The sequence below is a fragment of the Equus quagga genome, chromosome 19 (genome assembly GCF_021613505.1).
Source record: "Equus quagga isolate Etosha38 chromosome 19, UCLA_HA_Equagga_1.0, whole genome shotgun sequence".
Taxonomy (NCBI): domain Eukaryota; kingdom Metazoa; phylum Chordata; class Mammalia; order Perissodactyla; family Equidae; genus Equus; species Equus quagga.
This window is the reverse complement of record NC_060285.1, coordinates 24878003-24900923: the sequence shown is the minus strand read 5'-3', so window position 1 is coordinate 24900923 and position 22921 is coordinate 24878003. Positions and strand designations below refer to the sequence as shown.

General features: G+C 38.2%; 1 protein-coding gene across 6 annotated transcripts in view; it reads right to left on the bottom strand.

Annotated features, from left to right (window-relative positions):
- The window catches only part of CDK17 (cyclin dependent kinase 17), a 122798-nt gene that overhangs the window by 89776 nt on the left and 10101 nt on the right, over positions 1-22921 (bottom strand). Inside the window, exon 1 of one of the 6 annotated variants that reach the window (XM_046646726.1) lies at positions 17626-18206. The exons of 4 other annotated variants lie outside the window; for them this stretch is intronic. The gene's annotated coding sequence lies outside the window, so the exon portion shown is untranslated. Of the gene's footprint in view, positions 1-4239; positions 4336-17625; positions 18207-22921 lie in introns of those variants that run through there. One more of the 6 variants, XM_046646727.1, reaches the window with a different exon arrangement.

Sequence of the window (22921 nt, the reverse complement as noted above, 5' to 3'; positions counted from 1 at the left end):
ATGGGGTGATGTGGGAGCAAGTTTGTAAAGTTATTTCTAAGAAAAAAATTTTTCTTAATAGATTGGCACCTGAGCTAACATCTGTTGCCAATCTTCTTTTGTTTTTCTCCTTCTTCTTCTTCTTCTCCCCAAAGTCCCCCAGTACACACTTGTATATTCTAGTTGTAAGTCCCTCTGGTTGTGCTATGTGGGACACTGCCTCAGCATGGCCTGATGAGTGGTGCCATGTCCACGGCCAGGATCCAAATCGGCCAGACCCTGGGCCACCAAAGTGGAGCGCGTGAACTTAACCACTTGGCCACAGGGCGGCCCCTAAGAAAATATTCTTAATTTCAAATAACTACCCTGCAAACAGTATTTCCTACTAGGCAATTCTTATGTGAAGAAGCTCATGACAGACTGAATAGTCTGTGAACAGCCTTTATTTTGTACATGCACAGAAGAACTATTGAGTGAAAATTCATCACTGGGACCAACAGGTTTTCCTCCATCTACGCTACATAAGGCCTTCGGGTTCTGACCAGTATAGCACTACTTTTCAGCCATATCTCCAGGATCACATAACAATATCCTGGTTTTCTTCCAACCTCTTTGGCCACTCTTTTGCAGGTTTACTCACACACACACAAAAATACACACCAGTATAGCACTTAAGCATCACAACTCTTAAGGCCCAAGTATTTTTCTTCTCATCTATGCTTCCTCCTTGGGCAAATTCATCTAGGCACATGGATTCAATCTAAACAATAAGTCCCAAATTTCTATCTCTGATCCTCTTCTCTTTTCTGAGCTGCAGATTGATATATCCAATGCCTACTTGTGTCTCTCAGACATCTTAATCGTCAAAGTTAGGCCTCATTCCTCAGGGGAAAAAATTCAATGTCAAACCCTAATCAAGAGAATGTATTATCTTTGTTTTTGGTCCTATGAATTAGACTTTATATTTATAAATACGTTTTCAAGTTTATTGTGGTTCTAAATGGACAGTGAGAACTGAAACCACCTGCACCCAAAGTTTACAGCCTACATTAACATGACTATTTAGCTGTTTTCAACAACATGACTTTACTATTCCAGGAAGCTCTTGCCCAGGCAGATAAGAGCTGCAAATAACTTCATTGTTCATTTCAGGAACTTCCCCAAATCCCCATATAAACCAACATCAGACTATTCAACTTTTCAATAAATAGCAGCAAATAAGTGTTCACTTTCCAAGACTCTGAAAATCTCACCTCAAAACCCTTGCTTCGCTATGTCTATCAATCCTACACTACTATATCATGATCCTTCCTAATTCTAATCAAGCTTCTGCATTGAAATACCCGCTGTAAAGACCCCAAATCCTCAATAAATGTCCCAACTTTGCTCTCCCTTCCTACTTTGCTATTTTTTTCACCCCCTGACGCAAACTCTCCCCTTCCCCCAGCAGGTCCTACCAGCTCTGTAAAGGGGTACTCTAGTACTATAAGCCATAAACTCATAAGGTTGTTTTGGGTGGTATTTTCAAGGAGCCAACTCTCCACAGCACTACCCGATAGTTTCCCAAATGTCTGTTAAAATTCAGTTCAGCAATACTAATTTCATCACAAGCAGTGAGAGGAAAATATGAATACCTTTATAAAAGGTTATAAGAAATCATTACCTTACATTAGGCTGCATCCACTGACACTATTGGTTCCAGTTTCTTAATAAGTTAAAACAGCTAACTGGCCCACTAATTAAATTTCTAAATGAAACCAAATAAAGAGATTACTAATATCAGAGGGGTGATAACCAGTGAAGAGTTCAAAGGAAGATGGGAGATAAATCAGAGACAGGTTTTATAACCTGAGAAGGAACCTTAGGAGAAACAGAAAGGGAAAAAATTGAAAATACAAAATAATCCACAACATGAATAATCAGTAGAAGAAAAAAATACTGCTAAATATACTACAATTTAACAGCAAAAAGAAACTTTAAAGGAGTCTTCATTACTGTATAGTTATTTTTAAACCATGAATTAGAATTAAGACACAATGAAATGCTTAGTACGTTTTCCAGAAAGTTGAGACTTCTTACCCATTAGGAGTAAATGCATAAGCATTTCTTTTACTATAAATCATTTAAAGCACCTATAAGGCCACAGGCATGCTTACACAGGAGTATTCTGAAAGAAAAGGTTAAGTGTTTAAAATGCTTTAATAATTAGGAGGAATTGAAGTATTCAAATTTTAAGGTCTACATGTAAAAGAGGAAACCACAAGTACTGAAAGAAAATATGGATGAATTCCTTATAATCTTGGAGTGGTGAAGACTTTTCTAACTATATTTCAAAATCCAGCAAAATAAAAGAAAAAATTATATCACCATATAAAAAGAAAAATTTTGCATGAAAATATCATAAAGAATAAATATATTTGAATATTCATAAAGAATATATATATATTTGCAACCTGTATCACAAATAAAGGGCTAATCTCCCTATAGCAAACTCCTGAAACCAAGAAGACAGACCAACATCTAATAGAAAAATAAAGAACACGAGCCTTCACAGAAAGGAAAAAAAAGTAAAATGTCCATTAACCATATGAAAAAATATTCACCTTCATTCATAATGAGAGAAATACAATAGTCTGAGTTACACTAGTTCTCATCAATCAAACTGGCAAAAAATTCCAAAATTATGACAACATTCAGCTGGTGAGGCTATGGGAAAACAAGTCTCACACATTCAAGTGGTACTACAAAACGGCAATTTGGCTATATCCAACAGAATTACAGAAGAATCTTTTTTTTAATGTTTTATTTTATAATAATTTAAATTTACAGAAAAATTGCAAAGATAGTATATAGCCTTCCCTTACAGCACTCATGTAGTTTCTGCTAGTAAGAACTCATATTAGGGGCCGGCCCCATGGCCAAGTGGTTAAGTTCTCGCACTCTGCTTCGGCGGCCCAGGGTTTTGCTGGTTCAGATCCTGGGCACGGACATGGCACCATTTGTCAGGCCACACTGAGGCGGCGTCCCACATGCCACAACTAGATGGACCCACTACTAAAATATACAACTATGTACTGGGGGGATTTGGGGAGAAAAAGCAAAAAGTAAAGACCCTACATTAGTATGTGTGTTACCATTAATGAACAAAATCTGATACATTATAGTAAACTAAAGTTCCTTCTTTATTTAGATTTCATTAGTTTTTACTTACTGTCCTTTTTCTGTTCCAGGATCCCATGCAGTATACCACATAATCATCATGTCTTCTTAGGCTCCTCTTGGCTGTGAGTTTCTCAGACTTTCTCTGTCTTAGATGACCCTGACAGTTTTGAGGGGCTACTATTCAGGTATTTTGTAGAATATCCCTAAATTCAGATTTGTCTGATGTTTTTCACATGATTAGACTGGGATTATGGTTTTTTGGGAGGAAGACCATGTGAGGCAAAGTGCCATTCTCATCACATCATACTATAAACATGATTTATGACTGTTGATTTTAACTGTCTTAGTCTGTTCAGGTTGCTATAACAAAACAGCTTAACTGGATGTCTTATAAGCAAGAGAAATTTATTTCTCACAGTTCTGGAGGCTGGGAAGTCCAAGACCAAGGCCCCCGCAGATTCAGTGCCTGTGAGAGCCCGCTTCCTAGTTTACAGACAGCCATCTTCTCACTGAGTCCTCACAGGGCAGAAGGGGTGAGGGAGCTCTCTGGGGTCTCTTATAAGGGCACTCATGAGGGCTCCACCTTCATGACATAAGCAAGCACCTCCCAAAGGCCCCATCTCCAACTATCATCACACTGGGATTAGTTTTTAACATATGAACTTTGGGGGACACAAACATTTGGTCCATAGAATTAATACTATATATCTATATGTATAGCAGTCACAGTATATTTAAAGTATTTATTTATAATATATATTAAAAATATTTAAAATATATAGAATAACTATAGTATTAAACCTTGGTCACATGGCTGAGGTTGTGTTGTCAGGTTTCTCCTATGTCGTGACCCTTTTCCTCATTTTGCCACTTTAAATGGGTAGTTATAACTCCTCGAGGGCTAAGGATCTACATAAAGTAGTTGGAATTCTACACATAAGATTTGTCTATTCTCCCCCTTTTATTTATATCAGTATGGATTCATGGATATTTTATATAAGAATTATAATCCCGTATTATTTTATTTTGTTGCTTAAATTATTCTAGTATTAGCCAGTGCGAGCTCTCTCAGTTGGCTCCTGTGTCACTTTTACATACCTGAATCATTGCTTTTGTTTGAGTACTTCTTACTTTCCAGCAGTATAAAATATTCCAAGTTCATCTTGCATATTTATTTCCTGTCCCAGGCCTGGAATCAGCCATTTCTCCAAAGAGTCTTGGTTCCTTTTATGGGAGAATAGTGTTAGAAACCAAGATCTGGGCACTGGGATATGCTCATTGCTACTGGGGTGTCATTTTTTCTGGGCCCTCTCAGCTGACAGCAAGGAAAAGTATGTGTATATACAGACATTTATCATTTGACCTAGAGATCCTTGTTCTTAGACTCTAAATCACACATTTGCTTATGCAAGTACAAAATGTTATACACATGTTATTTATTTGGCAGTGTAATAGCAAAAGAGAGGAGATAACCCAAGTCTACATAGAGGACCAAGTGACTATCATATATCCACAAAAGTACTACTCAGCTATTAAAAATAAAGGAAGATCTTTATCTAGGTGATGAAAAAAATCTCCAAAATAAAATATACATTCGTCTATATTTGCAAAAAGAAACACTGGAAGGATAAACAGAATACCTATAAAAGGTGTGGGAGGAAAAACAGGAAGGAAAGAGAGGAGGAGGAAATAAGACTTCTCTGTCTCTCTCTCTTTACATACTTTTGAGCTTTTAATCATATTGCCTAATCAAAAAAATTAAGTTTAGTTTTTGAAAAGAATTTAAAATGCCTACAAAAGTGAAAGGATTTGAAGGATTCAAATTAAGAAGAGGGGTGGGAAATAATCATTTCTAAAGAGAAAATATCAAAAGACAAGGTAGGGATAAATACTATGACACAAGGGCTTAGGGATGATTACGTCGCAAAAAATTCTTTGCAAGCTTTAGTAAAATGGAAGTACTTTAAATCAACTAAGTTTAAAATGCACCATAGCTGCTAAAATTAGCCTATTCTCCCCGTATACAACTAAACTGAATTACTATTAAATGGATAGTGTTATATGATCAACTACATTAGAACAGAAGTAAAGTCTAAAGAAATGCAAAATCATTTGTAGAGGCACAATTAATACTTGTATTCTTGATTGGTATGCTGATATTCATAATTAAATAAAAGGATCTACTATTTCTGTGTGCTATAAATTTACTATTTTTATCTCTTATTTCCCCAACAAAACTGTGAAACCAATTTCTAACATATGAAAACATTTCCTCATTGGAAGTTAAAAATGGGCTTGCAAATTAAACATGCATTTCCAAGCACTCCTAAGAGACAGTAAAATAATTTTTATGTCTCTAATGTGAACCAAACCAGGAAAAAAAGGCACAAGTAGCTCTTTTTAGCATTCCCAAAGTAGGGAAGCAATCCTTTGAGGCCCCTTCTGGAAACATCAACATATCACAAAACGTTGTCCATTCAACATTCAGAAGTAGCTCATTTGTAACTGTTCAAAAAACTTTCCCAATGGCTCCACTGTAGAAAAGATGATATTCTGCCTAAAAAAATGTTCAACAGTTCAATTCTATAGATGAATAAATTCCAAACTCCTTAATGGATATACCTCCTTCTTTGATCTCATTTCCTACCACTCCTCCCCAAGAAAACTCTATTTCTACTACATGGAAATAATTAATACTTAATGGTGAAGAATAACAATAGTTCAAAAAAATATAAAATCTTTTTCACACCTCCTTTTTACATAATGCTCTTTTATCCTAGGAAGTGTTTCCCTTCACTCTTCTCTACTTGTAAAGCTAATTATCTTTAGCATCACCTCCTCTGAGAAATCTACCTAAGACCCTTGGCTAAATGTCACTCCCTCCTTCTCTTCAGGGCAAATATTAAGTCCACTTTTGGTGACAGCATGAATAAATGGATAAAATCTAACATAAATTACCTAATTTTTACTGAAATGCTGTTTACATGGTACAACTTGGACAACGAGTAAATGGAACTCTACCCTGATTCCTGATACGACTTTTATAGAATGTGCTGACATATCCAGAGTTGAGGTTTTATGGCAGACAGACCAGTTTTGAAGTAAAAATGGAGACACTTACTTCTACCTTTGCTTGCCTGCCATTTATAAAAGTAGAATAAAAATACATACATAACATCAAAATTTGGAGGAAAAACTGAGTGTCTTGCCATACCAAATATTAAGATATATTATAAAGCAGTGATAATTAAAATAAGCTGGAGCTAGTATAATAGGTGGATCACCAAATTAACTCAGATTTAAAAAACAAACAAAAAAACCTTATATATAGCAATTTGTTATAAAACAAAGAAAATACCACAAAATAATAAAAACAGAAACTGTCTGGATTCAGGGAATGGTAATAGTCTCCTCCTTAGCAATTTGAGGGAAAAATACAGACAAAAAACCCCCACAAAAAACGAACATTGCAGCAATCAAAGAAATTCAAATACAAGCAATGACATCTTTCTACAAACAAATTATCAAAAGCAAATATTCTAAATATTAGTATCACTAAAAATAGATGAGGCACATTACTAGTGGCACTGGTACAACAGGCACTATCGGAAAAGACTCACAGGCTTTGACTTGGGAATACCACTTCCTCCTATCTATCTGGCCTCAGCAAATGTAAAATGGGTGTGGGAGAACGGTGTGCCACATGCTAGAGACTATCCCAGCACAACTTCAAAGTCAAAAATGAGAAGTATAATAATTTAATAATTATCAACCACTACGAAATGGTTAAACTTGTTTTGAGGGATTGATGTAACCAAAATGATAGCCATAAGAATTATTTGGTACTGTAAAAAAAAAAAGCTTATTTTACATTATAAAAAGGATCTTAAACAAAAATATTAAACTCTATATATGACAAAGAACAAAGGGAATATTTGATGATGACCACCATTGCTAGGGAATTTAGATTATGGCGTATTTTCTACATTATATATTCTTATATTTAAAAAGTAATTTTCAAAAACATAATAATTGAGAACACACAGGGAGAAAACAGTAAGACACTGGTAAGAAACTGTTAAAGTAATTAAACAGAGAGTCCATTACACAGAGGTGGCTCAAATGCTTTGGTAGCCTATATAAGAAAAGCAAAACTTAAGCCAGAGTCGAAGAACTTGAATCTTACAAAATGAAACTTAAGAATCACAACCAACCAACTAGGGTTTCTTAAATCAGGCGACTGCTTAAGCTATAGCCAGTCAAATAACTTCCTTGCTTTGCTTCCACATCTTCCCTATAAAAACCGCCCTTCCCTAGCTCCTGTGGGAACACTCCTCATCACCTCTGGCTTGGGGCTGCCCAATTTGAAACTGATGTATGCTCAAATACACTTGAAAAATTTTAATGTGCCTCAGTATACCTTCTAACAAAACGAACTATGAAAGAGCAAGACAAAAACATTCACTAAAGGGATAAAAAAACAATTGGAACAGAAGATATTTATATATAAACACAAGAAAAATCATAAAGCTGGACAATTCAAAATAGAATAAAAACGGAGAGAAAATAAGATGGAATGATGGAAAGTTTTAATCACTTTGCCTTTCCTACAAATTTAAGCTACTATGAGTGGTTCCTCCCCCCTTAACACTGTGCTAAACCCTAGAATAGTGTTTCTAAAACTCAAGAACTGCCTAGAACATTTTAAAAACTCTAACTCAGATTTCAATTCAGTTGTTCTAGGGCAAAGCTTAAGATTTTACACACATACACAAAGGCGTCTAGTTTTTGTTTTCTATTTTTTTATTTTTTACAATCAACAAGAATGCTTCTAAGTTCAGGTTAAGGCCACTGACCTAGAACATAATAAACAAAAATATAAGATTATAAATAGTAAGCATCCAGATTTTATGACAAAGGATAAAACACAAAACTAGTTTCTTCTTTTGAAGGATAAGTTATATGACCTGTTATTCCATTCGGACTTCAAAAAAACCTCAGTCACACACAAAATTCAGTAACAAGGAAAGCAAATACTGTCTAGACTGTTAAGGTGTCAAACCAGTGGTATACAGCACAGGCCAAAGAAAGGGTAACAGACAGGGAAAATGGTTATAAGAAAAATTTGGCCCTAAGGAAAAGCTTATCAACATGCTCATCAGAAAGATTTTGACAGGGCCAGCCCCATGACCAAGAAGTTAAGTTCAAGCGCTCCGCTTCGGTGGCCCAGGGTTTCACTGGTTTGGATCCTGGGCCCGGACACAGCATTGCTCGTCAGGCCATACCGAGGCGGCGTTCCACATGCCACAACTAGAAGGACCCACAACTAAAATATACAACTATGTACTGGGGGAGATTGGGAAGAAAAAGCAAAAATAAAAGAAAAAGAAAAAGAAAGATTATGACAGCTTTATTCCCAATGGTCATTAGATAAGAAACAACAATGACTACCCTACATTATTCAGTCCACTACTGTTTACTGTGCCTCTCTCCCACTAAACCTGAAGGGTACAACACAAACCCATGACTAACTCTAACTCGCTAACACACTGATTCTCAAATTGGGTGAGATTAGGAAGGATTATTAGAAAGTCCAAGAGGTGTTTATAGTTTAAAAAGCCAAAAAGATGATTGTGAATCCATTGAAATTGTGAATCACTTATTTAGACATTCATCAATCTGAAGGAATAGATCACCTAAACAATTCTAGCACCATTACAAACAGCTCTTCCCATTATATTAAAAAGTAATAAAAATAATTACTAACTATGAGTGCTCACCAGGTACAGGGTATTTTGCAAATTGCTTTACATATATCATTTCATTTAACTACCACAACGCTATGAAGTAGGCTCTGGCATTTCCCAATTTTATTGAAGAAACTGACTTCGTGTGTGTGTGTGTGTGTGTGAGAGGAAGACTGGCACTGAACTAACATCTGTGCCAATCTTCCTCTATTTTATGTGGGACGCCACCACTGCATGGTTTGACAAGCGGTGCTAGGTCAATGCCCAGGATCCAAACCTATGAACCCGGGGCTGCCCAAGTAGAGCACACGAACTTAACCACTATGCCACCAGGCCGGCCCCAAAGAAAGTGACTTTTAAGAGTTTAAGTAACTAGCTCAAGATCACACGGCTATGAGTTAGTACTTAAGAAATCTTTATATGAAAACATATAACCAATTCTAAACTTTCCATAATTAAAATGAGAGTTGCAGATATTTCCCAAAAAGTTATACCTAAAATAAAAAATGTGTCAACCATTTTACAGCTTCTTGGGGAAAAAAGGGATCAGAAGAAAACAGAAATGTAAATACAGTAATAAGAATATTCAGAGAAGGAAGAGGGGCAAAGTCCATGCTCACAAACTTATGTACAAAAATTATTGCAAAATACAATCCTGACTCCACTGTTTGTGAAGTGATAGAATGTAGGTAAACAAATCATGATCTTGAAAATTTAACTGATTGAAAAATTTCTAATATTTTAAGATCATATTAGTAAGTTGAGGAATATAAAAAAGCACCAACTGGGGCCAGCCAATCTTCCTCACCGCCCCTTCCCCCCAAAAAAAGCACCAGTACTCACAAATTGTGAAAATCCATTTTTAAATGTCACATCTCAAGATGTTATCAAGCCATAATCTCTGATTTCTAAATAAATCTAGCTCTTACAACATACCTACAATAACAGAGATATAATTTAAAACTCAGTTTAAAAAACTTCGATAAAATATCTTTAACAAGTAGACCATAAAGCAGTTTTTATTTAATTATAGTAACCCCAATGAAAACAAAGCCCCTGGTCAACTGTATAGATAAACTACCATGGTAACAGGAACGACATTAAATGCACTGTTTTATCTGTTTGAGTGAAATTCTGTACTTTACTTCAGTAAACGCATTTAAGTCTAGTATTACATAGCTAAAGAGCTAGATTTCATTATTAAATTTTTATCAGTTAAAGCAAATTCTACTCTTGATATTGACCAATGTTTTTAGAACTTTAGAAATAGGTATTTTATTTACATAGAAATACTGTAATTTTACATTTCCAATTTGTCTAAAAGATAACTAGTACAGCTCACATGTAATTAAAAAGGCTCAATAATGCCAAGTTATTGCTCCTCTAAACTGCCCTACAAACTGCTTCCAGATTACTTTCACACAAATACCGCCTACCTATAGCTCCAATACTCAAACTTTTGATGGCTTTTTATTTTCTACTATATCAAAATTATTTCTTGACTCTTTTTAAGCCACGACTAATCTGACCCTAATTTACTAATTCAGTGCTGTTTCTCCCAATCCCATCACTTCCTTCATTTAAACAATACATAATATGGGAAGAATACTGAAATTGTTTAAGAAGTTTTTTACTTATTCATTTTGTTGTTGAAGAAGATTCACCCTGAGGTAACATCCATGCCAATCCTCCTCTATTTTGTATGTGGGTCACCATCACTGCATGGCTGATGAGTGGTGTAGGTCCGTACTGGGGATCTGAACCCACAAACCTGGGCCACAAACCTGGTGTGCACTGAACTTAAACCACTCTGCTATGGGGCCAGCCCTGTAATACCATAATTTAAAAAGCATGGTTCCTCTGGAGTACAAAACCAGCCAAAAAGGGAAGAGATATGTAGATAATTAATTATAAAACAATGTGTTAAGTACTATAGTAGACATAAACGCTATAGATGAATCACCATAACTGCCAGAATGGATCAAAGAAGGCTTTAGAAGAAGTGACATTTGTCCTCAAAAATGAGAACTTCTCTCCAAGTGTCACAGCATTGTAATATCAACACACCAGTTTCCTCATCTTTGTATCCGAGCACTGACCATAGGGCTAGGACGGAGTAGGGAGGTACTTCAGACATGGATGCATGGATGGATGGGCGGAAGGAAGGAAAGAAGGATGGAGGGATAAAGACACAGATATAAATATAAAAAATGAATAATTGTTAGATTAAAATGGGACAAAATTGGAAGTAATAATTCAGGTGAGGCATTCCAAAACCATGACATATGAAAGAGACAACAGAAAAGGATAAATCTAAAAGATACTTAGGAAATAAAACGAACAGGATTTGGTGTGACTGAGTGGACTAGCCAGAGGGGAGCATATTAGAAAAAGATAAGAAGATGCCAAAGGTTTTGGCTTAAGTGACTAGGCAGATGGAGGTGCAATCACTGCGATTGGGTGTGGAGGGAGGGGATAATAAAAGAGTTCACCTCAGGAAAGAGCACACTAAGAGGCAATATCTGGGATGCAGCTAGAAAGAAACTCAGAAAAAGAGGTCTGGATTAGAAATAAAGATGTGGAGATCATCAGCATGTAGGTGATAAGAACAAAGCACTAAATATGGCTGAGACTACCCAGGGAACATGTAAAACATGAGAACAGGGCCTACCATAGAACATTCTGGAGAACGAATGTTGCTGTTATTTCACCTTACAACACCGCCACATTTGATCACATTTTTATAACATGTACAATGACTAACACAATGCCAAGGATATTACTGATTACACTCTTGAATTAATTGAAAAATCAAATTTATTAAGTGTAATAAAGCCATAAATAATGGATCATTTCTTAAAAACGATTTAATAAGACCAGCTCAAGGGGCTAAAGTCTGCTTAATGAACCCAAAATTTACTTCAAAAATCAATGAAAAGCTTCCTTCCCACCAAAAATAACACTACAAATCAACAATTAAAATATTAAAATCTGGGGGCTGGCCCGGTTGCACAATAGTTAGAGTGCACACATTCTGCTTCGGTGGCCCGGGGTTCGCCGGTTCCAATCCTGGGTGCCGACGTGGCATGGCTTGGCAAGCCATGCTGTGCTAGGCATCCCACATACAAAGGAGAGGAAGATGGGCACATATGTTAGCTCAGGGTCAGGTTTCCTCAGCAAAAAGAGGAGGACTGGCGGCAGATGTAAGCTCAGGGCTAATCTTCCTCAAAAAAAAAAGAAATTAAAATCTGGACTTACACTTCAAAAAAGTTCATTTTAAAAATAATACTTACAAATACATATTAACTAATTTAAAGGATAATGCCTCTAAATTTGGAGTAAGAGCTTCAATGTCATTACCTGATAATTTTTCACAAATATTAATATCAATTTTTACCAACTTTTGTATTATTTAACATTAATACACACTAATAACAAATATTAACCATCAATTGTAAGAATAGCAGGATTAAACATATGATCTGAGAAGACCAAAGTGAGGTAGCAACTAACCAACTCACCTAAGCTTTCCTATACAAAGAAAAATTATTCTTGGATTCTTTTCCCACTGGTTATAAATATGCATACAAAATTTAGAGTATTCTTGAAAGTATTTACACTAACAAGTACATAAAAGCAAATAAGAATGTGCTATTAGAAGGTTGACAAAATCTTTTTTCTTAATTAACTTTTATGGCAATAAAAGAAAGCAAGCAAATCTTTCATTGGTTTTCACTTTAATGGATTACCTTCAGGTTAAGTCAATAGCATTTTCTGTTCTTTAAATCTGAACAACAGGTAAGATATGTATCACCAGTACTGATAATTCACAATTTTTATATCATGTGATTTTCAATATGAAAAGTTATGACCAAAAATGTACATTCCGGTCTGATATTTCCAATTTTCAGTGGTATATAGCCACATTCAATAAAAACACAACATCAAAACTTACACTTAATTAAAATAAGCAATACCAAATCCAAAAACCAACAGGCAACTCTATGTACAGACATAAATACAAAATGTACCTACCTTAAGGCAAAATTTTCACCCAAGACTCAAGCAACCTACACAATAAGCATCTGAGCTATCTTCCCTTTTATGGCATATGCTTAAATAATGCAAACTAATTTTAACACACGTAACATCAAAATAAATAAGTAAACATATAAGTAAAAATGCAAGTAATATACTTACATCACAAAGCTAACTATAATTTTTTTTGCTTTTCAGCACCTATATTCATCTTACTTTACGCCCAAAGAACTCCAATTGATAAATCCTGATTAAAAATCTAGAAATATTTTAAATATCTTTTTAGCATCTTGATTTTAATTCATTTTGAGCTATAAATATGTCCTTTTACATTTTGCATAGTTCAGTTTTTTTTATGTAGTAAAACTAATTTAATGAGATTTAAATCAAATTTTGATGAGCCTTTTAATTTACCACTTTTTAGATCTCCGTACAGCACACGCTGAAAACTGACTTTTTAACATCACATCCCCATGGAGGCAGTGTAACATAGTGGTTTAAATGCCTAAACTGGAATCTCAGCTTCAACACAGAGCTAGGACCCTGGAAACAAGTGCTTAGCCTAGGTTCCCTCATCTGCAAAAGAGGTACATGTGATGGGCTTATTGTGAGCATTTAACAAAGTAACACTTGCCACAGTACCTAGCAAAAGAGATAATTAAATACAGTTAATTTCTTTCACAAAGCTGGTATCAGAAAATATTTTTAAAAGGAAGGCTTTAGAGAGTAAGATAATTTTCACTCATCCCAATATGACATGGATCTGTAAATCTACCTTCTCAAATACAGTACTCAGTATCAGATGTTACTGCAGAACATAACTATTTATTGTGGGCACCCCACCTATTAGATTTACTGGTAGACGTCTATTGATTTTCGAAGTTGGCCAACAGAGAGAGGAAATCAGGCTAGGAAAGGTAAGCTACACTCAGATATATTCAACACATTTTTCTAGCCCTTGGCAATTCCTCTTTCCAGGTCAGTATTTTGCAGATATCAAAGCAATTACCCACTAAAAAGCCTAGGAGCAAAATAATGACAAAGAATCCACTAATGACTAAGAATTCTTGGTTCAATATTGTAAATATCTTGCAGAAATTTAAAAAATAAAAATAAAGCCAGTCTAATAGGTCTTCTCCCCACCAGCTCAAAGATATTGCCAACATTGTAGGTTGAATGCCAGGTAAGCTTTACCAGGTTTTCTATTGCAGCAAGTTTTCTTACCTCACAAATACTATATAAAGCACATTTTTAAATGCCATAGTCCTATTTTTTTATCATCATTTAAAATGCAAAATGCCACAATTAGTTTATAAAACGCACAATAAATAACTCTTTCCTATTCAAAAGTTGAAACAAAAATCACACAATCAAAATTCAAAGAACTTATTCTTTCTTCACATGTATGAAAGGAGGCAATTTTGAAAATAGATATTATACTCTAAAGAATATTTCCATAAGCTGAATTTAACATATAATGTCTTTTGTTTACAATACAGCAATAAATTCATTAAGTAACTGTCCACAGTGGAAGTACAAAAGCTATATAAAAGAATGCCATGACATGATGCTGTCATTTTTACAGCGCTGGAGAACAGTAATAAAGACTCAAAATGCGATGCCTTATAAATATTCAGCACTATTAGACAATAACAAAGAAAAAATGCAAAAATTTTGTGTTCACAGATAATTTATTTTAATATTAAGGGACATCATCATCTTCACTGTTGAGTATCTACCTCAGTTGTCATTATAGCGTCCATTGTTCACAATAAAATATTTGCAGTTTTCCAGTTAGTACTATTTCACCAATAAGGGGAAGGTGGAAAATATTGCTGAAAATAAGAGAAAAAACAAAAGCTTTGACATAGTAAAGAAAATTATTTTATATGTCATCTCCTTACACCATAATGGTAGGACTGAATCAATATTTGAAAACTTACTATAGTAACAAATATATACATTAAAATCTGCTTAGTCAACACAGCTGTTCTGTGCTACAGAGCAAATAAAATTTAATTTTTCTTTTTATTGTAAAGCCAGTGACAACTTAGAACAAGACTACTGGTGAACAAAGCTACCATACATTGGATCCCAACCATACACTGAATCAATTTCTCCAATTTCATCTTTCCTTAGTGTGTGTGTATTTATATACACACATCTCTTTTTTCCTTCAGATAACAAAAGCACATTTAGCAGGCTGCACTATTTCAAATACCTAACACTAACAGTTACTTAACTGGGCCTGAATCCAAGGATGATAATAAATTACATATTTCATAGAAGCTTCTTTTAGTAATAGGCAAATCAGGATATTCACAAGACTTCAAAGTTTCATATACTTTTTTCTGATTGCAAAAGTAATGCGAAAATTTTAAAAATACAGAATTGTATTTTTATTCACCCATAAATCCCACCACCCAGAAATCTGTTAACTTTTTGATAGATTTCCTTCCAGTGAGAATTAAACTTTGATTATCTAATTAGACACTAATAAATATGCTGTAAAAAAACCCCAATGTATCCCCCATAAAGCCTTTTGATAAATGTTACATAAAACATTGATTATTAATGACATAACTAGTTAACTTCACAAAGACATCTAAAATATGTGTTAAGTGGTAAGAGTAGTATAAGAAGTCTCATAATTCAGAGATTGGTCCCTAAACTGAAATCCTTTTTCACAATTTATAGTGTCAACATTTTAATGGCAGCAAGCAGCGAAATATGACTGTTCTTACAATGATATCAACAGTAAAGTCTCTATGTGAAAAGGCTTTACTTTTATTTTCTTTCCATTCATATTTCAATGTATTTCTATTTCTGTGGGAAAAAAAATCAATAAACCCTATTTGCATAGTAATTTTAAAACAGCTTAAATTCAAAAAGCCAGCTATTTTCTTTGACGCCCAGCATTCAAACTGAGTGTTTCTGGCCTATTAGAGTTTATCAGATAAAAGAATAACACTTTTTATATTCAATACTTTCTCTCATTAAAAAAAAGAATATTCCTTAAATATAGCCACATTTTCTTTTGTTCCAACCGGTTGTTTATGGAAGTATGCAGGTGTTAGAAATACAAAGACTGCAGAGACTTCATTAACAAAGCAACATCCCAACATTTAATAAATAAGCCAACTACTTAGTCTCATATGAGCACAAAACAAAACTGATGATATTACCATTAGCAAAAATTTTTTCTTAAAATTTGGTTGAACCTTATTTCTAGCTTCCAGTGAGGATTTCGTCTACCTAAGGCATCAAAGGTCTCAAAATCCCATTCATTTTCTTCTGTCCAATGGTTAACAAAACAAGCCTAAAATACAGTAACTCAGATTTGTTACTTTGACCTTCTTACACAAGCGCCTTTTAAAAGAAATCCTTCAACAAAGACTCAAGAGAGAATCAGCCAAGTTTGAGGAAAGAATTGTCTCTCTTTAAGTCAAGCGCTTCCTGATAAGTGACAGAAGGTCTGGCTGCCGGGAACACACTTTGCTGACCCTACGAATAGCCAAGACTCAAAACAAAACGTGCCACTTTTGCATCTAGAAAATTAACTCGGCTAAGTAAAGAGGTGATACCCCATGAGCAACGACGTGTCTCTGATGGACTTATTAATATAAAGGAGGAGCGCCACGGATTTCAGCTAAACGCTTTTGCCATTTTTGCAGAAGAAAAGCTAATTGTTAACGGCCATGTGACATTATAAGATCCCAGAAAGGAAAGGGTGGGAGGAAGAGAGAGGAGTTCAAGGCAGTTCAGGGTCAGAACAAGCTCAGGCATCCTGTCATTAGCAAACGTTCCCCAAGCTGAAGGCAAAACACTGCTTACCCGAAAAGGAGTGGGTGAAAAGTAGGGGGAGAAAGAGGGGAAAACCACAGGAGAGTCAATGTGGCAGTGAGGGGGTGATGGGAGGGAGGGAATCTGGAGCTATCCAGCTGAGTTGGGGAGCAAAAGCGTCGGGCCCAAAAACGCTGAGAAAAGCAACCGCGACCCAGACGACAATACTTGGCAGACCCCCACGTCCCCCTCCCCATCAGTTCTTTTGAGTTTCCCACATTCCCTCCACCTCTGCTCGTTGACCGACACGCAGGGGTGTGACCGGTCAGCAGGAGGCTGCCCTGATCTTTGTCTCGGCCGGCTCCCCACGCGAGGGCTCCCCTCCTCCGCGGCTCCCCACCCACTCACACCCCCGCGTCCCCAAGGAGCTGCAGGCGCCGCGGCCGCCGCCTCCGCGCCCACCTCCCGCAGACCCGCGCCCCTGCTTTCCCTCGGGGCTGCGCCGCCGCGCCTGCAGCTCCACCCCCGCCGCGGGGACCTTTGTGTCCCGGGGGATTCTGCCTCTTCCCCTCCTCGGCCCCGTGGGGAGACCGGGCTCCCCCGGAGACCGAAGCGGGAGCCAGCACCGGAGGCGGCAGCTGGAGGCGCCACCAGCGCAGAAGCCCGTCCGGCACCCACACCCCACCCCACCCCCGGAAATGCCTCGGCCGCCCGGGGTCCGCGCTGGCCCCGAGGGCGACACGCGCCCCCGAACCCCCTGCGCCGCGCCGCCCTCTCGCAACTTCCCGGCCGGGCCCGCGCCCCCCGCACCCGCCGCCCGGCCCGGCCCTCCGTGCCAAGCGCCCCCCGGCCTCTCGCCGCCCAGGGCGGCCCGGCAGCCGGGAAAGCCCCGCGCGGCCGCCCGCCGCCAACTCACCAGCAAGTGCGGGGCTGCGTCCCGCGGCGAGGCGGGCGAGGCGAGCGAGGCGCCGAGGGAAAGCGGCTCCGCGGACGCCCGCGGCGACCGGATGCAGGTCCAGGTCCCAGCGGCTGGCAGACCCGAGGCGCCTCCGAGGCGCAGGCCTCCGCCGCCGCCGCCGCCGCCTTCCGGCTCTCGCCGAGGGTTGAAGCCTCCGGGAGGGGCCGCGGGTCCCTCACGCGTTGCCTAGCCCCCCGGACAACATGGCTCCCGGGCCGCCGAGCCTCGCGGGCAGCCCGCTAATCCCCTTGGAGGGGCCGGGGCGGGAGCCAGGCGGGCAGGCAGGCGCCGACGCCCGGCTGAGGCGGCCGGCCGGACCCGGGCTCCTTCCTCCCCGGGGCTGCACGGCGAGGCGCTGAGGAGACGGCGCGGGCCGCTTTCGCCCGCTGCGTGTGCGTCTCTTTCTCACTCGGCGGCTGCGGATTGACGCCTCCGCCTGTTCCCCGGAGGAGAGCGAGCGCGAGAGAAAAAAGACTTCTATTGAAACCATCCAACCAGCGGCGATCGAGAAAGGCGACCGGCCGCGGGAGCTTCCCCCACCCCCGCCGGAGCCGCTCGCTGGGGGCAGCGCGACCCCTGCTGGCGGCGGCAGCGGGGGGCGGGGCCGGCTGGCCGGGGGCGGGGCCTAGAGGGCGGGGCGGGGTATCCCCGGGAAACCCCCCGCCCCGAGGTGGGGGCCTCGGTCTCCCCTGCCAGGCTTCTGCAGCAGCTGGAGGGGAGTGGCGGGGTGAGGAGACCCCACGGGAGAGAGAAGGTTAGCGCTGGAGAAGAAATTCCCTGAGTCATTCAGCCCCTTCATCTTCCTCCTAGTCCCCAAAGAAAAAAATCCTGCTTTAATTCTCCAAGTAATTATATAATTAAGATATCAAGGCCACACTTCTCTACTGGTTTTCTGGAGAGTGGATGTCCAATGACCAACACGTAAGCAGATCGATTGCTGCAACTTTTCTCCTTTATTGTGTGTGGGTGGGTGGTACTAGTGCAGAAGTCATTCGCACACATAGCATTTATTCATTTAAACCACATTTTTTTATATTATATTCTTGGCAATGTACCACGTCCTCAAAGGACTCAAGGTCTGGCTGGGATGAAACATATTCAGTAAACAATTATGTAGAATAAAAATCTGAGCTTTATGAGGAGAGAAATAGGTGCTGCGAAAACAGAGAGGAACTGCTGTTGCGGCCGGCTAGGTTTTGTTTTCTCGGAGGCGGGGGGCCTCCCAGAGGTTGGCCCAGTTTCTGTAAATGTTTTTACCTTCTTCTTTTCCAGAGGCTAAAAGCTAGGTCAGGAATGAACAGCAGAGTGAAAGTGAAGACAAGTAATACTGACCCACTTTTTTCCACTAATAAGGATAAAAGCATAAAATAAAAACAAGCCCAGAGGCCTAGAGCGAGATAATGAGAGGATTGAAAAGAAAAGAATGGGGACCGGATGTAGACAACCGAAACAAGAAAAAAACTGTAAACCACATAAAAGGCCTGGTGAAGTGAGATATAAATATTTTTCCATTTTAATACCCGGAAATAGACTTCATAAATTCTTAATGCAATTTCAAATCATATTATATCCTAAAGACTTCTGACAATTTTCTCTTTGGATTCCTGGATGAATCCTTTCCTCCTAAAAATAATGCCTACTGACTTCTTATTTTGTTTGGCAAAGTTGAATGTATCTACTGTAATATCCAAGAATCATACATTTCAATCAGACTTCTCCCAAGACTCTAAAATTACCAGGATCCATAAATTAGCAACATTTATGCTCTATGCATATTTAACACTTGCTTGTTATACAAGAATGCAAATATATAACACAAGCTTTCCTTTAGAACAAGTATGCTTTTTAAAAAAGCACTGTGAAGGATGCTTTTTAGATTTGTACAAATCAAAGAACTTCATAATATAGCAAGCAGTAGCATCATCTTCAGAGGTCTTTTAAAGTTAGAGAGAGAGAGAAATTGATATTTATTTAAGGCTGTCTTGTATGCCAAGCATTTTTCACATAATTGCCTTATTTAAAAAATAATTCTATGCCTTTTTTTGGTCCCCTAGTAAAAATCAAAAATCATGATAGAAGAAAGTCTACAAAGTGGCATCCTGAGTTTCACATAAATAATTTCCCTGTCATGTCATTAGTTTGGAATTACACCATTAGAAATCAAAAGGTTGTTCTAACTGCCTCATCTAAAGCTGCTAAAGAGCCCCCTTTCCTCTTGCTACATGTTTTGTTACTATAATAAGATTTCATGGTTAGAGCTGAGATGATGATTTTATTGATCTTTCCATCAAAAAATATTTACTGACCGCACAGGATGTGCCTGGCACTGTTCTAGACACTAAAGATATAGAAGCGAACAAGACAGATAAGGTATTGCCCTCATGGAACTGTTTTCTAGTGGTAGAAATAAACAATAAATATATAAATCACTTAAGGAATTAATAACTTACAATCATGAGAAATATAATCAAGAAATGAAACAGTAATGGAAAAGAAATTGCAGGAGAGGAACAGTGATATTTTAGGTGGTGAGCTCAGGAAAGGCCTGATGATCAGCAGAGGCTAGAAGCCATTGGGTTCTTTTTTTATATCACTCAGTAAATTATTTGATCAAGAAAAAGTCACATGAAAAATCAAATGTGTTATATACATACAGTGGAATATTATTCAGCCATAAAAAAGAAGGGAGTGGTGTGACAATACGGATGAAACTTGAGAACATTATGCTAAGTGAAATAAGCCAATCGTAGAGGGACAAATACTGAATGATGATTCCACTTATATGAAGTTTCCCACGTAGTCAAACTCAGATGCAGAAAGTAGAAGGGTGATTACCAGGAGCTGGAGGGTAGGGAAAATTGGGAGTTGCTGTAATGCAGGATGACTAGTTCTGGAGATCTGCTGTACAACATTGTGCCTGTAGTTAACAATACGGTACTGTATACTTAAAAATTTGTTAACAGGATAGATCTCATGTTATCTGTTCTTATCACAATAAAAAAACGAAAAAGTCACATACAGTCAAAATAATGAGTGAGTTCATTTGTCTAGTTACTGTTCTAAATTGATCTGAAATTCATAATCATGTTTTTGGCATGTCGGTTGGCCTTTTTCCTAGCTTGTAATATAGACTTTTTTTTAACCTTATAAAATAAAGTTAAATTCTAAAATTACTTAGAGCATTTCCCAAACTGTGGTGAATAGATATTCCCTAGCGCTTGGTTGGGGAGAGAGAGGGGTTGAGGAAGAATTCCAAGATCGAATCCACTTGGGAAATGCCACATACTTTATCTTCCTTTTGGAAATTCACAATGCACATTTACATATAAAAAGCTCTCAGATGTTCTGAGATTTAAAAGTAATTTTCTTTCCGATTAAACCAGTGCCTCCCAACATGTTTTAACCACAGAATTGCTTTATCACAGGATATATATGAAAATTCTGAGAACTCATGTGTGTTGACGGGCACAGCTGGGAAACTGCTCTCTTGGAGCATCAGGCATTTACTCTTCAGCCTTGGGAAAGGGGGCCCTTGAAAGGGAGAATTTGAAGGTCACTGAACTTTGGACAGAGAGAAAAGGAGATGGAGCAGGAAAGTCTTTGCTGTGATCCACACTTTGAGTGTGACATAGCCTGGGAAACAAATGTGAAACATATTCAGATAAGATATGGAAAAGAGACACTTGAGCTGATTTTCAGTTGCTCTACATCAGTGCTTCTCAAACGATGGTCCCTGAACCAGCAGCAGCAACATCCCCTGGGAATTTCTAAGACATGAAAATACTCAAGTCCTACCCTAGACTAACTAAATCAAACTCTGGGACGGAGCCCAGCAAACTGTTTTAACAAGTCCCCTAGGAGTCTGCTGCACAATGAAGTCTGAGAGCCACTGCTCTATACATCATCAATACATAGCGTTATCTTTTTACAAAACGATTTTCCACGTCTGAATTTTTGAATCATTTCAAATTGCTAACAATTGTAAAAAATTCTCAAAGAAATTAATTAACTTACCAAATTGGAAAAATGCTTTTTGTCTGGCTCTGTTCCCTATTTTGCTAGGCTGAACTGTATAATAAATCTTTTTTTTTTTTTTTTTGCAAGAGTGAAGCAAATCCAGCTAAGGGCAACGATCAACTATCTTCCCCCTAATACCACTCAAGCAAAATAATATTACATTTGGTAAAAATGAAACTGTAGGTGAGAAAATAGTATTGTCAAAAGATTTTTTATAACCCGCTTTGAAAACAAAACAGCTAGCCTCACTCTAACATTTATTTTTTTATAAATATTTTGTTCCATCCCAACGTTTACAAAATAGCTTTATACTATTGCATAATGATTCAGTTGGAGCCCAGCACGTTAAAGGTTAACTATAGAGATTTTATAGAGCCAGATCTATTTAAAATCATGATCAGGATATCTCCATAGTCCTACAAGTTACAAATTTTGTGAGGGAAATTTCTTCCCTGTCTACATCTAAAATTTCATATTTGCAACACTGGATTTAATTATAAAGGCTTGATAACATCTGAGATATTTGGTACAGTCTGGGGCGCATTATGACAAGCTTTCAGGAAAGTGATGTCATGTGTCCTTACAAGGGAAATGAATCCAGGAACTAAACTCAGTCTTGGCAGTTAAGGAAGACGTAATTTTCAAACAATTTCGTTTTAAAATGAAGTTGTTCTTCCTTTGCAGACAAGATGCTTTGCGAGTGTTAGGCTTCCAGTAAGGCTCCATACGGGGCTTGATTAAGAGACTAAGAGAGGATTAATTGTTTTTCTTTCTTTCTTTTTCAAACCTTGTTCTATTAACTGTTCTTAACTAGATTAATGTTCTGTCTACTGAAAAAAAGCAGAGGTGGGTTCTTGATCAAATAAAATATATTTGCAGCTTATTTGAGCTTCCTGAAAAATGAAGCACAACATGAAGCCACCTTTAAGATTTAACAAATTCCTACCTTTTTTCCTTTTTTTTTTTTTGAGGAAGATTAGCCCTGAGCTAACACCTGCTGCCAATCCTCCTCTTTTTGCTGAGGAAGACTGGTCCAGAGCTAACATCTGTGCCCATCTTCCTCTACTTTATATGTGGGACGCCTGCCACAGTATGGCTTGCTGAGCAGTGCCTTGTCCGCACCCGGGATCCCAACCGGCAAACCCTGGGCCGCCAAAGCAGAATGTGCGAACTTAACTGCTGCGCCACCGGACCAGCCCAATTCCTCCCATTTTTAAAAAACATTGCTGAGGGGCCA